This window comes from Gossypium hirsutum, chromosome A12, assembly GCF_007990345.1.
Source record: "Gossypium hirsutum isolate 1008001.06 chromosome A12, Gossypium_hirsutum_v2.1, whole genome shotgun sequence".
NCBI classification, from domain to species: Eukaryota; Viridiplantae; Streptophyta; class Magnoliopsida; order Malvales; family Malvaceae; genus Gossypium; species Gossypium hirsutum.
In genome coordinates this window covers 13247046-13251573 of record NC_053435.1, presented here as the reverse complement: position 1 = coordinate 13251573, position 4528 = coordinate 13247046, and the positions used below count along the sequence as shown (strand labels likewise).

The window sequence follows — 4528 nt, the reverse complement described above, 5'->3', positions numbered from 1 at the left end:
TTCAATTATATATTCGTTAAATGTTTAAGAACATATTTTTTTTAACTTATACATATAGAAATATAATTTTGAAGTTATTAATCAATATAAACAAACTTAAAAATAAATTAATTAACATAAATCCTTTGTTCAAGTTGAGCTGATTTCCAATTATCTACAAAATCCACTAGGACAGTGATCGCAAAAATTAGGGAATCTGTGTCCTAAATAGTTGATTTGACTGTGATAGGTGTTGGAAAGAAAAAAGAAAAAGGTTGCGATGCCGTGTAATCGGATCTATTACAAGCCCCAAAAGTGTATTGACTTTTTTTTGGACAAGAATGATGTGAAGCCGATACTTGTCCTTATAGTCAATTTGTTTTCTTGTTACCTTCCGTGTCTGCTATTCTACGCGTTTGTCGGCGAGTGGGCTAATGAAGGGATCCCACTAACGAGACTTTTTCTACTTTCAATCAATCATGAGATTTTTTTTATTTTTTAAAAAGTTTAATTCAAGACTTAAATGTTTTGTAATTTTAGGAGTGAGTCAATTTTTTCAAAAGAAATATTTCAAGTTTATCTTTAGGGATGTTAATCTAATCCTTCAATAATGAAAGGTATTGTCTTCCACTACGAAAAGCCATGTATAGGTTATAGAGGGGGTATCTCAACCATATGTAAACATACAACCCCCTACTAACGTCATTAGATTTCCCGTGTAATACTCCTATACTCGGTTTGATCCCATGGATCCGGTATAAGACTATTATATTTGGTGCCAAAGCGGTTTTGGCTAGACATTGTATAATTTAAACATTTACCCATAGTGTATTAACTTATTTAACTAAAAAAATTATTAATATAAACATCTGAAGTCATTAATGGATGATCGATTGTGTTTGGAAATTTTAAGTTTCAAAGGTAAATTTTGGTAAAAATAAAAAATTAAAAAAAAATCAGTTAAAAGTTTACTAAAATCCCCTGCAATATATTGGATTCATCTCAACCCTTAGGACCAATTCAAGATGCATTAAATCTAGTTAAAACAATTCCAATTCAATCACAACTATCACATTAACAAACCACATTTGCAAACATACTTATAACTTCAACAATTCATTTCATATAAAACCAAAGTACTTCAAATAAAAACCAAAATAGATAGTCTCAAGAGCTTGCATTTTAGTCCTTAACACTTGGGAACATATTTTGTGTACATATGTACATGCCATTTTAACTCAAAAAAATATTGTACCTACTCTTAGAGCTCTTTGGGGATTTGATGAGATGGGAGATCTCCTAGCTCAACTCTAGCTCTTCAAGTCTAACTGTACTTATGCATTGAAATAAACGCGTTCAGCTAGTGAAGGCTTAGTAAGCACTACAAGGTAACTAATAGGTAAATAAATCATATCATAATGTTTAAACTTATTAAATTTAAAACATATTACGCATAAGCAAAATTTCTGCAATTATATCTTACTTTAACAAAGATTTAACTTACTTTTGATAGTTACCAAACTTACCACCACACTTTGCGGAAATCATTTGCTCACCTCTCACAACATTAGCCTATAATAGACTTTTATAGAACATATCGGATATACAGAACAATTACAGAGGTGCATTATTATGCATTAATGAACAGAGAGCACTGAGGTGCTATACAGAGAGCATGAATGTGCTAAACAGAGAGCACTAATGTGCTAATAATCAGAGAGCGCGTTAAAGTCCATTAATGGTATGCCGCTAATATCCTAGTAGTTCTAATTCAATATACTTGGGCATTATAACCAAATATAGTTTAACTCCTCATAATAAGTATATATATCGAAAAAATACTTCACCTTTTCCTTTTTTTTATTTTATAATTTAGTCTTTAATAGATAAATCTCATGTATAATACATTTTTCCACACATATATTTCTTTCACAAAATCATTACTTGGTATTCAAACAATTATATTACTTCATATTCTTCACCTATACTTTTCTTTACATATTTCCTAATTTCACAATTTAATCATTTGTTTAATATTTATATATATTTATTTTACATTTCTATCATAAATAATTTCTATAATAAAATCATAAACATTTAAAGAAAATAAATTTAAATCCTTGTAGTACTTACAACAAAAGTTGAGATGAAATATCCTATTCTTCCTTCACTCCTTAGCCTTTTCTTTTCCTTTTTCTTCAATTTTCATAACAAGTATGTAACATTTATAAGTTAAAACTAAAATCAAATAGCTTTTCTATGCTAGATTATGAAAATAAACATGTATGACATAATAATTTCTTTATCTCTTACCTTAACTCTTTGAAAACCCAAAACCCTAACTCTTGCTTTTTCTCTCCTTTAACACATCTATGAAAGTTTTCTCATGAGATTAAGATGTTCACTAGCATTCTTTTTAATTTTTACAAAAGAAATTTCAAAGAAAAATGAAGGTTTTAAGCTTGGTTGATTCAACAATGAAGGAATGACACAAAGGGAATAAAAATGAAAGGTTGATGGAAATGGGGGTGGGTGATGATTTGGTGGGTAAAGAAAAGATAAAAGTTTTCATCTTTTTCTCCACTTTTCTACACCATTCCACTAAAAATATCTCATTTTTTTATTAAAAAGGTCAAATTGCTAATAAATCCTTATGACATCCATCTTTACACTATAGCCTTTATAAATATCTACTTGGATAATTACCACTTTATATTTTCTCATCTTTCATATTTCTTACGATGACTCATACTTCACTTTGGTTAAATTTCTTCTTAATCCTTCCTTCTTTCCTTTCCACTACTACTATGTATCTCCTAGTTTATTATTTTTCCTACTTTGGCCACAAATTCTCAATTCTTTCAATTAAGTCAATGCATCTATTTAAAAAAAATTATCTAAGGAGTATTTTCTAATCTCTTATCGGGTCTAAATACTTCCTAATTAAATACTCAAAATTCCTATTTATTATATTTCAAGTATTTTGCACTAATTCTTGACCCGATCCATCACTGTACCTAACTCCGAGTTAAAACGCAGATGTTTCACCTTGAGTGCCAATTGGTCATCTTGGGTCTCAAAAGTATCATAAAATGCATTAATTCACTTATAAAAACAAAGAACTAAAACTATATAAAAACATAGAAAAGACATTCAAATTGCTCAAGAACAAGCTCGTTAAGTGTAATGGAGAGCCTAATTTGACATATCAAATTACGACAGATCAACCCCCGCACTTAAGTCTTTCCTTGTCCTCAATAAAACACACAAACATGCATAAAAGGTGAACCTCAAACTAAATCAAGCAAAACAACACATGGTAGTTAATTATTAAATTCGTACAAGGACTATTTCATATGCAACCCAAGATTGATATTTAGCTAACTTGAATACTCTTAAGGTAAATAGACTTAGTTCATCAAATCAAAATGATAACAAATCTAAAGGCAATTCAAATGGATATATGTAAAATTTCGTTATCCTAAAAAATGGACTATATAAATACCTTATAGATACAAAAAGTGAATCGGAAACGTTCATCAAAGAAAACATAAGCAAGTCAATAGAGTTGTGCACATGAAGTGTTCAGGTCATTTAGGTTTTCTAGGCTTGTAACATTTTGAGGTTTAGGACAGTTAGAAGTTCAAACGAAAGGTAACTCAAAATGATTTCAAGCATTAAAAACAGTGAAGCACACGACATTGTTCCCTATTCATTTCAATTTATCATTAAACTCACCTCCTTATTTCTCCATCTCTCGTCTTCCTTATCTCTCCAAAAATTTAGAAGATACTGTTTAATATTGGTGTATACAGAAAACTAGCAAGCACTGATACATTATGAATCGAACGATTTTTGTTTAAGCTTAAATTTGATTTTTCTGTTTGAGTTTTTTTCCTACATTTTTTATTTTTTCACTCACAATGCTTTTAATAGTCTCTTACAATATTTTCATTTTTCGTTTTTTTTCTTAGTGAGCTATATATACTATATCAAACTGTTTCTTCTCTTTTCTCTTAAGAATACAACGAAGCCACCAACATGTCTCTACCTACCCCTAATATTCATGCCTCGACGTCCATTTCATAGTGCATTTTAGTATTAGGGATAAAGAGGGATTGAGTTTTTCAACTTAATTTAGGCTCATAAGTAAGGGATACTTGAGGTTCAAAATATGGAAACTAAGGGTATTAAGCATACGAGTTAGGCATTTAGGTTCTAGGCTATACAAACAGTGCATTAGGTCATTCCTAAAATATTTCAAATCCTATCATTGTAACACCCCTTACCCGAGACCGTCTCCGGAATCGAGTACGAGATGTCATCCAATTTAACTTACCGATTCGGAGCATAAAAATTTGCTTTTAAAATTAAATTCACTGTTCATAACAACACTGTCCACTTGCGCAACTGTCACTAATTTAATTATAACTTGAGTTACGAAACTCAAAATTTAAATCCGTAAATTTTCCGTGAAACTAGACTCATATTCCTACTTACCATAAAATTTTCAGAATTTTTGACTTCGCACATTAGTACAGTTTATTCA

At 30.0% G+C, this 4528-nt stretch overlaps 1 long non-coding RNA gene across 1 annotated transcript; it reads right to left on the bottom strand.

The window, feature by feature from the left end:
- Positions 1-1079: 1079 nt before the first annotated feature.
- Positions 1080-2537, bottom strand: LOC107939796 (uncharacterized). Its single transcript, XR_001695265.2, has 3 exons — positions 2293-2537; positions 2113-2175; positions 1080-1307 (listed from the first exon to the last, which is right to left on the bottom strand). It is a non-coding gene; the product is annotated as an uncharacterized lncRNA (long non-coding RNA).
- Positions 2538-4528: the final 1991 nt, after the last annotated feature.